Source organism: Lytechinus variegatus, chromosome 4 (assembly GCF_018143015.1).
Source record: "Lytechinus variegatus isolate NC3 chromosome 4, Lvar_3.0, whole genome shotgun sequence".
In the NCBI taxonomy this organism is placed as follows: Eukaryota; Metazoa; Echinodermata; class Echinoidea; order Temnopleuroida; family Toxopneustidae; genus Lytechinus; species Lytechinus variegatus.
Genome location: NC_054743.1, coordinates 21,960,578 through 21,974,995, shown reverse-complemented (window position 1 = coordinate 21,974,995; position 14,418 = coordinate 21,960,578). Strand labels below are relative to the sequence as shown.

General features: G+C 37.2%; 1 protein-coding gene across 1 annotated transcript in view; it reads left to right on the top strand.

Annotated features, from left to right (window-relative positions):
• The window catches only part of LOC121413629, a 67,315-nt gene that overhangs the window by 34,965 nt on the left and 17,932 nt on the right, over window positions 1-14,418 (top strand). The window contains exon 3 of the mRNA XM_041606535.1: window positions 5,825-5,882. The gene's annotated coding sequence lies outside the window, so the exon portion shown is untranslated. The remainder of the gene's footprint in view (window positions 1-5,824; window positions 5,883-14,418) is intronic.

Sequence of the window (14,418 nt, the reverse complement as noted above, 5' to 3'; positions counted from 1 at the left end):
TTTTTTGTAAAGTATTCGCTCCCAATAAGCAAACCGATGCATTTCGGCATCCTTTTCTCTGCCAGTGACAGTAATTTTCGAGATATAATAAAATTCAATCTTTCAACCTTTTTCTTCGCTTTCTATGTAATCTCAAGGAAGAGAAAAAACACTGTTCCCTCATTGATTATTGATGCATTAATCTCTCATTCGTTTTTCAGTTCGCAATTTTCAGAATAAGGTAATCTATAATCAAATGGGCATTGATCAGGAAAAAACAGCACCCACCTTTCAAAGTATTATAAACATTGTCGATCATTGGGCAGGTTTCTAGTGGCGCCTGCTTCTTAGACCCGAATAGAGAACCCTCCCGTGACTGCATGTCCTTATCAAATTATTCCTCAGCAGAAATCGAAGTTGTTGTTTGTGCCTCTTCTGACCAAATTTCCCCTCTTACCACCCTGTTCAATCTGATTTCGAGAAGTGCAAGAGCGCGTGGGAGGAGGAGGAAGGGGGTGTTCGTCGTCTTGCTGGTTCACCCTGCGTGCACTCGCGCTGAAGCTTAAACCAAAATGGCGGCGAAATTGACGTATTTAACCAATTCAGGCGTTATCAGCCAACCGCAAGAGCCCTATGTTTATCGCGGTGATCGGTCACACCAACTTCACCGATTCTTAACCGACTGGTGGTATGTCATTGGTAATAACTTTAATCTGTGGTCGGTCTTGAGTTGTTTTGTTTTTCGAACTGGCTATGACCACGGTGACATACATATAATGTAGTAGAACTGATGGTAAAGCATGGTAAATCAACGCTGTGCTTGGGTGAGAATCATCTTCCTCCTCCTTCTCTCTATATCTATCTCTATCCCTCGCTTGTCTTTACTTTTGCCAAGTTAAAGCCCGTAGAATTTTTTAATAAACTCAAATACAAGCCATATTCAATATCGGATACGAATACTATATTAATTAGTAATCAAGAGTTGTAACATTAAACTGTTAAACACAATTTGTAGTTTTTTTAATGTTGTGTAACATCTTCTATCTATACTCAGATTATTTACGAATGAAATTCATATTAAAGAAAGGACATTAAGGTTGATGATACTTTGCATTTTGTGGGAATAGATATTCTTCTTTTTATTGGGAGAGGTATAATAATCACCCCTTTTATTGATGAAGTGTGTATTTGAGGATACAATCTTATCTATCTTGATAGGAGTTCCAATCTATTTTTCAAGAATAATGTTTGCAAAGCAGATAAACATCGCTCAATTTTAGCTTGAGAAGCTTGCAAACTTCATCGCGATTTGGCCTGTATACCACTTCTGTACATTGTGGCTATGATAGAACATACGAGGATACTTGTTTCAGTTGTTTGAATGCTTGATAGTTTGTTTGTTTTCATCAGAGGGCATAATTATAGTCATATTCTGATTTCCGGGATCTTTTTCTAATGTAAAAAAAAGTAATAATCGTTACACTGTAAAAAACGCTGTTTAAAATTTCAAACACGTTGTCTAAGCCCGTCACTCTAACAACTACTGTTTAAACTTTTTAAACAACTGTTTAAACTTTTTAAACAAGTTACAATTAAAAAAACATTTTAACAACCTCTTATTAGGGTGACAGGCTTACACAACGTGCAATTTCTTTATATAAAACAAGGAAAATACTTCGTGGGTTTTTAGTTCGAAGCCTTCCTTCTTATCGAACGCCCCTCCCCATACTGACGAATTGCTTGCTGTACACCTGTTTTCCAAGTACACCTTGTCTTAGAATGGCCTACTCCATCACTGATCGATTTGTTCTCCTGGGTTTGCTCTCTCAATCCTGACACACTTATTAGAGCTCAGTCACACCAAACGAAATCGATATCAAAATCGATACGTTTTTACCAATGACATATCATTCTGTTTGGAGTTGGTATCGTTCGTGTGACCGTGGCCATGGAGGTAAGAATGTAGTAGGGAGCCTATACTATGCTAATTTCAATACGTCGTTACAAGGCTGAGTGTTTGAGAAATAAATGTCTCACCTCATTCTTATCGCTGGTGGCATTGTGATGCTTATATAATGTGGCGGATAACGACTTCACACTAACATGGAATCAATCATTTGTGTGAGGTACCGTAATGCTAATCTCAACATGCGTGTAATTTTCCAATTGTGATACTTGCGGGTGTTCATTCTCATGTTCACTATGTTCAATATTGTCGAAAAGAGTGTCTTATTCGTCTAAGTTTGAAATCAATTCACTCGGCTTCTTGGTTTAATCCGATCTACATTGTAACTTCAGCTTTCCATCTTATAATTTAATGTTATGATATACATTATGATTATCAGCACGTTTTTCTACTAAGTATTCAATTTTGCATGATAATTACCTTATTCTTTTTTTTTCATTTAATGCGGAGAATTTATGTGATATGAATTAACGTGACTCCATATTTCATTCCTTTGGTTACTAGCTTCAAATTCGTGTATAGTAGACTTTTATTGATATTGAATAAAGTCGACGCTTTGATTCCATATCATTTCACACTGGTAACGAACTTGACACGACTGTTTCCTCTCATCTTACCTTAAATGCTCCCACCGAAGATTTTGACGGAATTGAACCTGACCTTGTCGCTTCTGTATGAGGTCCTCTCTGATATCCAGAAATGCATCAGGGGCCCACTGCCTTTTATTAAAGCACCGCCATTTATTGACATCAAACGATGGAGCTTTCTTCTTTAATGTGCCTCATGGATCGATCTACCACATAAACGTCTTAAATGTTAAAAAGCAACGTCAATTATCGAAAGTGATGGATCGAAATGACCGGAGAGAGATCACATTAGTGCTATATATTCAAGTTAAAATCTTATTTCTAGATGGAATGAGGATCGCGGTTTTGACGTAATACTTTCGTTACTGGTTAAACTGGTGTGGGTTGTGGGGGGGGTCTCCTCCTTAAAATACAGTCATTTAGACGAAATAATGTTAAAACTATAAATCCAGTATGGTCTATGTAAAAAATACTTGCTTAAAATCCTAACACTGAAAAGAATGTAAATATAACGCTTTCTTTTCAAATCTAGATTTGTAAGTTTATCATGTGAAATGAGACTAAGGAAGAACAAGGGTGTTGTGTCAGTGCCGCTGAAAATAATGAGCTCTTCACCTTACTTTGTAAAAATTGACCATAATAATACTGACAGGCTCTTCCTGGAAAATGGTGTTATCTGTTCGCGATGAAGGCACATGGTGCCTCATTGCCATTCACACAACTTAGCATGGTCATGATGGTTAAGATGCGGGGAGCCGTCACTCTTTTTTTAATTCATTTCTATGACTCTAATGTGCCAAAGACGGAGATGAATATTTGTCTCAGTGGTGTTTTTTCTGGTCTGGATAACAAGTGTCTCGCTCCTGGAAACAATGCTCGCGGTTTGGTCCATATACCGCATGCAGCTAGCATGTTCTCCAGTATGACATTCGAGTTTCTACAAATTCGAGTCAAAGACCAGGCTAGAGATAAGTACCTGACATAGTTGGTTTTAGTTACACTGTAAAAAATGAAGTGCTAATTTTAGCACTTACAGTGCTTGTATAGTTACTTCTCTACGAGTGCTGATTTTCTAGTTTAAATTTGAAATAGATAATCAGCACTCGTAGTGCAGTCACCATATACAAGCACTGTAAGTGCTAAATTAGCACATCGTTTTATGTCCTATATATTGACACCCTGGCAATGATTAACGACATATATAAGAAAACGGAGAGCAAATAATATCCTGGCCGAAATTGTTTATTTACTATTGATTCTAGATCTGCATCATATCCAAAAAAAAATCTTATGTAAATATATGTTTCCAGATGTATCAGTGGCGTACATATTGGGTCCCCCCCCCAAAGAAAAAAAAATGGAGAGAAAATTAAAATATATTATTTTCTAAATATTATGTCGAAATTTTGATTGTGTTGGATTTTGTTATCAAAATTAAGATTTTTTTCTCGTTCGCTTAGCTCGCTTGCAACTTTTTAAAATGAATTTTACGCGATTCGCCATATAATTTGCCCCTTCAAAACGTTTGACTCATTAACCGACTGCTGAAAAACCTATTGGGATGTTAACATGGTTAATGGAAAGGGTAGCGACACGTTTACAAGATCGCGACTAATTTTCCTTAAAAGTATATCACATGTTGCTTTGATTCTTCAAGCAATCTACCCCTGAGGATGCATAATGCCTCTACTTCGGGTAAAGTTCCACAAACTTCCATGAAGTGGTGCCTAAAGGGCGCTGGGAAAAAACCCTACTTTTTTTCTTGGGGTTAAAATGGTGAGACCAAATCCCTTGCACTCTTTGGAGACATCTTTATTTCTCGAGCGAGTCCATCTCTCTTTCCCACATTAGCTCTCACCACCATGATCTTGAACTGTCTTTAATTTCCTTCTTTATCGCCCCAGACCCTGGATAGAAACTCGAAGCCAGCACATGTTGACATTGATTGCTTCACACGTTCGCACGTATTGATTCGATCGGCGCTCCTCTAAATTCAATAGGGTCTGATCGAAGAGAGCCATCTTGAATGTTAGTCTAGCACTTAGGGTTTTGGCCTAATTGTGGATGGAAAGTAGACGAATTCGACCCTGGCCATGGATCAGGTCTCAAACAGGAGCCACCTGGTTCAAGAGAGATGGCCATCTCGTTCTTATCTTTTTTTTTGGTGTGTGTGTGTGTTCTGCATTTTCATGATACTTCCTGAAGAAAGTCAAATCCTTGAAAATACCTCATTGTAAGGAAATTAAAAAAAAATACATTTCAACAATGTTATTCCCTCTACTTGTCTCTCGACTATTCATGCTATTGACCTACATTAATTATGTGGTTTAAAAAATAAACATTTATTTCTTAACTCTCATATTTACCTTATAGCCTAGTGATTTTTTTAACAGTATGGCACCGTATTGCACTATCATGTCAGTTGAAAAAAAAAGATATTTGACGTGTCCAAAGGACACGGATGCCCCCGCTTAATGCAATCAGAAATACATTCAATATGATTGAACTTAATATCGTGCAGATCCAATGTGCATATATATATAATGAACAAATTTAGACCTTTGAACTAAAGACTCATCCCTTTCCATAATAGTATCTGACAGAAGATATGACAGTCAGGTCATTTGATGTGACCTGGCTGTATTTTGGTGTCATCTACCCAGACACCAAACATTTTTGATATCTGGTGAATATTTCCAAAGTTATCACGCGGAAACCAACTCGTATACATAATGAGCTGTGACCTTTGACCTGCGGACTCCGAATTCTTATTTAGCCTGTATTTTGGCGTCATCTACCTACACACACAAAAAAAATCAAAATTCATTAAATATTTATCGAGTTATTGAGCGGAAACCAAGTGGGGGGGCGGACGGACGGTCTGCGGGGGCACAAAAATCTTAATATTTTAAACACCCCAGATTTCCAAATCAGAATTTAACTTTTTGTTACAAGGAAATATAATTAAAACAGCGAAATGTAAGATTCAAATATTTGAATATCCCTCTACGATATTACTCAGTTATTGACCTCCAGGACCAGCACAGATCGTCCCTTTGAAAATCTAAAAAAAAGCTATTATAATTTAAGAAGTATTATAACGATAAAATACTCATTTCTAGCGAGATCCATGGTGCGTAACCTGTGCGCACCGTAGTGCACTCTACCTTTGTTGCGTAACAATCAGAATGACATCGCGCATGCGTATTTTGCTCCACCAGTTTGTTACAAAAATAACACAATGACCGCGGCGAACTTAGTTTGCAATAATGCTCTCTGCTTCCCTTTTCAGCTCTATGGATATAGGAATATGCCTTCTCTCTAAACTGAGGATAAAGACGTCATTTTAGGTGAGTTTGTATTGCCAAGTTAGTAATAATAGTAGTAGTAGTAGAAGTAGTAGTAGTAGTAGTAATATATTTGTCGTCATGGTGTTTTTTGTTTATAAGTTATGTAGAATCTAATTTTGTTTATTTTGTTTATTTTCTATCTGATATATATCCACCTTGTAAATTTGAAGACATCACTCTTTTCACTTTAATTGTAAATAAACTTCAGGCAAGTTTGTACATTAAAGACAACAGATTCAAAGCAATCCTGAAATTACTTTGGGGTGATTTATCGAACTGTGATGTTCATCATGTTCGTTACGTTGAATTGCCTTGCGTATTTTGATGGACACGTTTACTCTTGGAGCAGACGGTCACTGCAATTCTTTCGATTGCAATTATCGATTTCAAGTGGCGAGGTGGAAGCGTGCTCAATGGGCACATTTCCGATTGCATTGTTACGTCACAATGTGCAGGAAAACAGAAGCGGTTGATGTTGTTTCTTGTCTGTCGAATATGATGAAAAAGAAAATACCTGAGTCAAAATAGAATTATCAGGCATTTTTCATGAGGTGTCAAATCAAATGGATGAAAAATAAACTCGTGATGGTGAAGCAGTAATCTTTTTTTATAAAAAAAGGTTTTTTGCACTGGCTGCAATTTTTCTTCCTAATTTTTAAATCAAATGAAATAAAAAATTACTTTGATTGATTGAATCTAATTCCATTTAAAAGTTGAAATCTTATAGTGATTTTCGCAATAGTTAGGAAATATAAGAGTTGAAAAAAATGCACACATCTGATATATTTGCGTTTATTTTGGTTTGTTTATTTTGTTTCTAAGTATTTTTTAATAGATCTGTTGCTACAACGGACCACACATAACTTCTCTTTCGTGCCATAATTTCTACTGCATGAAAACGGGAAAAATAGTAAAAGCAAGACCAAAACGAAATATTCTAACTATCGCTGATGCTATACAGCCACGCGAGCAAAACTGACTCCGGGGCCCGTTACTGGTCATTGGTTGCTGATCATCGTTACCATGGTTACCACGGGGTGGCAGAGTAACCATAATAATAAGTTTTATGCAACGGGACCCAAACCAACAAACGCTATTACACGATATGCGTCGGTTTGGAGTCGGTTTCGTCGGTCTGACTGTAGCTTTAAACGGGCAAAAGGAAAGTGCAAAAAAGGGACATGTGGGAAGCCAATATGTGACTATTGATCCACATCTAAATCCAAGTTCGTTTTAAAAGGTGAAAGGTCTTGGGGCTTCCTGTCAGACACTCTTCCATTCAAACAATGTATCTTATGGAAAGGCTGGTTAGGACAAGGAAATTCACCATCCGAAGCAGTTTCTCACATCAAATTCACCTGTTTTACTACCCTAGGCACCATCTCAACGTGGGTTTAAAAAGAGCACAAACCTAATGAAATGAAATGAAACTATAGGGCGCGGTGCAGGTAACGGGAACAGGTCTTCTTTAGCTTTCACTTTATCAAATTTAGTGACGTTAGGACAACGTGACACCGGCCCTCAAAATCATTCAGAATCGTTAAGGTTAAAATGAGGCTACATTCCCAGGGCAGGCATTCATGTAGGTAGATGTATAAAAAGGAGTAACCCGATTCTGAAATCTAATGTGATAACTTTTCTTTACATTACAGCTTTGTAAGCAGCAGAGGAACGCTAGGGTATAAGCGAGAATGCTAATTCAACTTTTTCTCTTTTTTTTCTTGAAATCCTTGGATATACATCTATCTGCATTAAGAATATTAAGCATAGCAATTTTGTAAAGTGTCTAAAATGAAAAAATATATAATTCCTATAGAAAAGTAAATATCAACCGAATGTATAGGCATTTCCTTTTATAGCATGTATTGTTTAGTTGTTTAATATATAACAATTATCCCGTGGGTGGTTCGGGTAATGTAAATATGTTTTGAAATTTGATCATTGCTGTATGCTTTTCAATATTATGATATGAAATATATATAACAGTATATAATAATATACTGTCTCAACCGAAGTTGAATATTTTGTAATGAATCCTGAGTACCCACAAAAATAATGATAATAATAAATAACTAAATGAGTGAAAATAGATAAATAAAATACAAAATAAAAATACTAAAATGAATTATTAAAAATATGAAATATAAAATAAAAATACTGCAATTCGTACAATCATGTCAATTGAAATCAAATGCATATTCTTTGACTGATTTATTCTATTCTGCCCGTGATTAGTTCCCTTAACTATAATCGTCTGACGTCAGTCGTTGTTTATAGGGAAAATATTGTCATGATTACGATCAAGGAAAATGTTGGAATGTTGATTATTTATCGATTACGTAACAAGCATTTTGATTCATCAGTGGAATTGAACAGATCAAACGATATAGCTCGTGTTAAAATTCCTTACCAAAGTTGAATGTACATACACCGTTTAATTATATTGCATTAATCTGTTTCCGTAAGATAAACATGTTGATATCTAACGTAGATAGCACATACATTAGTATGCGTGTGTTATTATTATGACTGTGCGGTATACATAAAGGCCACCGCAGACCTTACGGCTGGTCCACGATCCGATTTCGGAACAAATCGCATATTGCTCATTTTCTGAAACTTTGAATGAAAATTACATTTTTGTTTATTTTGGGTTCAAATTAACTGAAAGAATACTGCCATAATTTGAAAGCCTTTATTTTTGGAGTAAATTATAAATTAGTTTCTAATCGTATATAGCCAATCGTTCGACCGCTATGACTTAAATACGACTGGATATTAAACTCGCATTTATTCTTCTCAGGATGATAGCATAGTCACTGACTTGTGTATAGGTATTTATTTGTACGATGAATTTAGAACATTACCCAGTAAGATATTCCATGTCTCAATACTACATGTAGCACCTATTTCTATTACGTTTTATTCCAAAATCGGGTCGCAGACCGATCGTAAGATATGCGGTGGCCTTCAGATAGAACTAAGGTTATTCCTTGATTGATTGAGATCCTCCTTAATTTTGTAGCATCAATTTTTTACTGGGATCCCCGATCGAATTAAATATTTCTTGGTCTTGATCATATCACTTGAGGTCTACATCTGCTGTGGGAGTAATTATTGACATTGAGTTTTTGATAGTTTTCAAAATTGAGCATTTTTTGTGTTTGTGACCTACCACTTCCAAACCAACAAAATTATTAACTTAAACTTAAAATTTGAGAGTTTATTGAGCTTGGAAAGGCACAACCTATAAACTTTAAGATGATTTTATAACTTGTCCAAATTGATCAACACGGTCAACAATAACCCATATAATTATTACTTGGCGGAACATAGAAACAAAATCAGTGCGAGCTGCTGAGAATGAGGAGAAAACAAGGTTTGAAGTTTCGAGTTCACTCAAGCATGATATGTCATGGATGTGCACGTTGTGCTATCTCTATAAAACTACTAAAACAGTCCAGAAAAGGCGTCGAAGAAGCCTTCCTGTCTCATCTATTATTCAATCTTATAATATACAACTTCAAATATTGACATTATGAAGAAGAAAAATATGGGTTTTTGTCTCACCTGCGAAGCAAAGTGAGACTATAGGCGCCGCTTTTCCGACGGCGACGGCGGCGGCGGCGGCGGCGGCGGCGTCAACATCAAATCTTAACCTGAGGTTAAGTTTTTGAAATGACATCATAACTTAGAAAATATATGGACCTAGTTAATAATACTTGGCCATAAGGTTAATCAAGTATTACTGAACATCCTATTAGAGTTTCACGTCACATGACCAAGGTCAAAGGTCATTTAGGGTCAATGAACTTAGACCATGTTGGAGGATTCAACATCGAAATCTTAACCTGAGGTTAAGTTTTTGAAATGTCATCATAACTTAGAAAATATATGGACCTAGTTCATTAAACTTGGACATAAGGTTAATCAAGTATCACTGAACATCCTGCCTGAGTTTCACGTCACATGACCAAGGTCAAAGGTCATTTAGGGTCAATGAACTTTGGCCGAATTGGGGATATCTGTTGAATTCCCATCATTACTTTGAAAGTTTATGGATCTGATTCATGAAACTTAGACATAATAGTAATCAAGCATCACTGAAAATTTTGTGCAAGTTTCAGGTCTCATGATTAAGGTCAAAGGTCATTTAGGGTCAATGAACTTTGGCCGAATCAGGGGTATCTGTTGAATTACCATCATAACTTTGAAAGTTTATTGGTATAGTTCGTTAAACTTGGACATTAGAGTAATCAAGTATCACTGAACATCCTGTGCGCGTTTCAGGTCACATGACCAAGGTCAAAGGTCAATGAACTTTGGCCGAATTGGGTGTATCTGTTGAATTACTACCATCATACCTATGAAAGTTTATGGATCTGATTCATGAAACTTGTACATAAGAGTAATCAAGTATCACTGAACATCCTGTTTGAGTTTCAGGTCACATGATCAAGGTCAAAGGTCATTTAGGGTCAATGAACTTTGGCCGAATCAGGGGTATCTGTTGAATTACCATCATAACTTTGAAAGTTTATTGGTCTAGTTCGTTAAACTTGGACATTAGAGTAATCAAGTATCACTGAACATCCTGTGCGCGTTTCAGGTCACATGACCAAGGTCAAAGGTCAATGAACTTTGGCCGAATTGGGTGTATCTGTTGAATAACCATCATTTATTGGTCTAGTTCATAAAAAGTGGACATAAGAGTAACCATGTATCACTGAACATCTTGTGCGAGTTAGAGTAGTATTCAAAGTCAGCACTGCTGCTATATTGACCTGCGTGATGCAGGTGAGACGGCCAGAGGCATTCCACTTGTTTTTTTTTCTCTCTCTCTCTCTTTGAAGAGCAAATGGTTGTTTTTGGCTATTTACATGTATAAATAGTCTTCTCTTGCTACTTATTGTTGGTTTTGGAGTGAGAGGTCAATTTTTTTAAGACGGGAAAGATGGCCTTTGAGTGAAAGCTCCCCATTAGCCCCACGCACAAGTACACACAGCATCAATAACAACACCAACATTTGAATTGTCAGAAAATAAACCTAATTAACTGTTCAGGAAAACCATGCTTCCTAATTGACTTGCATTTATTAAAGAAATTGAGCAGTTGACCATTCCATTACAAGATATATCAACAAATCAAAAAGCCTATACACGGGACTACACATGCCCGTGATTGGCGCGCGCAAGTCGTTGCATCTGCATCCTCCCCTTCATCTGGGCTGACGAGCGGAATGCTGATATGGGAAGTAAATATTCTTGGTATGTTCAATAAAAGCAAAGACGGCTGTTACTGCCGTTGTTTCAAGAGAGGCTATGCATCATTGGAGGAATAACAGTTGTTAATTTGTGGTCGTTCCGATGCGTTCCCGTGGAGGAAGATAGAACAGCCCTCCTTCGCCTTCATCAGTTCATCTTGATTTACTGGCTCCTAATTGACACTTGGCTTTAATCATGGAATGACAGATCAGTCGCATAGCCAGAGGTATGGAAAGGAATAATTTCCCTAAAAAGTGGCGCCTTATATAAGATTAAAGTACAACATGCACAAAATGCATTATTATGCGCGATGACGATGAAATATGGAACCATTTCTCTTTATTTTTTGCTCCTCTCCAACACCACTCTCTTCCCCACCCGCTTCCTCCTCCAACCTGGAATTGTGCATGGTATGATAAATACCAACTGAGGGGCTGCGGTGGAGCAGTTCTGCTCTCCATTGATAGGGCACTATAACTGCCATTCCCCGCCCCCTTACAAAACACGCTTCGCCGTTATAACAGATGATTACGTCAATTTTCCCCTAGTGAATATAAACATACGAGCTGCTTAGCTCTCCCTATTCACAAGTGTAAATGATCACCGAACAGATCAACAAACAAGGGGGAGGAGAAAGTGTATTGATACAGGGCTTAAACGAGCTGCGAAGACAGAATGACTTATCACTTTGAAACCGGGCACGGGTAATGTGAACTTTTCTATCTATTCTTTTTTTTGTGCTTACTCCTGAAGAAATTTAAAGGGCACAACATACTTTAGAGAATGCAGTGGTCACGACGTGGTTCTTGGATTAGGAAAACATGTTTTTTTTGGGGGGGAAAATCTCCTTGATAAGCCAGCATATCCATTAAGGTTACGATCATGAACATTATTCCTTTTAGGAGCGGATTGGGAAATATATAGTGTTAGTCATCCGTCAATAAATTTATAATATACATTGTCTTTGTGTATTATGGGGTGTGTGTGTGTGTTTGTGGGTGATGGGGGTGGGACTGATCCATCAGCTAAATGAGCATCGCTTGAAAAGATGCTCACATTGAATTATCTTTGTCTACACCATACGTCATTCCTACACGAATCCCATTAGGAGTTGAGAAATTGCTGGCATAAAATGCCAACGGAATGCGGGCTTGCGACATATTTACGATATTATTTCACACATCCCAAACGCCTTTGAGTTGGTTTGATGGTGGTGGGGTTCGATATTCAATTTCCTGGTCGCCTACATCGTGCGCTATCGACATCACACCCGTGCATCAGACAAGATTAATGCCCGTCTCTAACGGGGCGAACGACGATAGTTGTCATAGGAGGAGGTGGAGGGGTATCTACTGCACCCCTCCCACCCACATTGAAAACCAAATAAATCTCATACACAAGCTTTTCGTTGAACATTCTTGTCTTTGACTGCTATGGTGCTGAGGAATTGTGAGACTATGTATCTAAGGTAATACTGAAAATAATACATGTATATGCTTTTTGAGTTAATACAAACGTACAGTATGTCATACGTTATATATTAAGTTCAAAAGCATAAACATTGATGGATACATCACTCATTATCTTTCCGAATTCTTCCCGTGACTTCCTTTTCTAGGGAAGGCTGGATTTAAGATTTTTTAAATCTAACCCACTCTTCTGCTTCGTATATACATTATTCATTCTTGCATTTCTTTTCAACTAATTGTACTTTGTTTGTTGAATGGACGAAATTTTGTTAAAAACGGTAGCTAGCCTACAATACACTGGTGCCTCGATATTTATTATTTATTTCCAGCTCGCAAAGTACGGTGCAATGAACTCGTTTTAGTATTACAACGGACACTTTAAACTCTTTATTCTCGGACTCATCCTCATAAAAATATCTTAAACATGAATTCACGAACTTATGCAGTCCGTTGTCATGGGTTACGCACGTCATGCGGTCAGGCAATGGGTTGATACACTGAATTATTAATTGTTACAAACCTCTGAATCTTTGATAACATGTGATGTTTCTTCTGTCCGTATTAATGACACTAATGGATCATAATTTTTCGAAGTATGTATGGTGTATTGTCGTGTGAACCAGGGTCTTTCCAGATGTGCAGACAATGTTACTGTGCCGTTAAATATTTTTAATCGCCATCTATCGTCAAAAGCATTGCAGGTGGTGACGTAAGATAACATGATGAAACGAACCCTGGTGATTTTTTTTCTTACGTAGAATGAAGTCTAGACCCTCCCCATCTTTCAGTCTTTGTACATCTCCCTCCCATATGCAATTTGTCTCGTGAATGCACTTAATTCATTACCTTGGTGTAATCAAAATGATCAGCAAACACTCTCCTTATAAATACATTGAGGATGAAGAATGATATTCATCGTAAAACAATTATTCAAATTACTGATAAAATGTACAAATCCCGTAATTTCACAGCATAGTTAATTAAATTGGACAGGACTTTTGAGTAGCATGCATCGATATGATTCTCTCTAATATTCGGATATTTTTATTCGTTCTTCGCACCCCTAGATTTTGTTTTATACATGTGAAATAATTATGATTGATAATAGATGGACTCTGCGGTATGTGGCTGTAATCCTCCAATACATGTGCAAATTACAAACTGATTAATATGAGGTTCTAGGTTCGAGGCCTGCGTCTCGCATTTCAGCCGGTGACGCCGAGATCCGTGTTTAAACAAAACCTTATGGCACAGTCACAAGAGGGATACCGACTCCAGACCAACCAAAATCTACACTGTAAAAACTGTGGTGTTAAAACTGACACCAATTGGTGTTAATAGAGGACCACACCCTGAGGTTGTAAAATTACACCCTAGAGATTGAACACAGCACCAAAGAGTGTGAATGTAACGACCAAAGGTGTTGTTATAACACCTATAGGTGTAAAACTAACACCACCAATTTAACACCGGTATAAAATAACTGGTGTGGTCCTCTGTACACCGGTTAACACCACAGTTTTTGCTGTGTATTACGCTTCGTTCCAAATACAGCGTGACTGTATTATCATTACGCTCCATGTATGCGTGCCTTGAGTGGCTATTTACGGGAACTGCATCGTTTTCTTGCTATCTAGTTATCCAAGACTGTATCCTGTGTGGATTTATAACCATCCATGCTATAACCGACTCCACATACAATTTTTTATTGTACTCATGACCTTGGAAAAGATATAAAAGAGACCTTGTTAGACAGTGATAATGCTTCTGAAAGAAAATGTGCGGGTACCTTTTTAATGATGA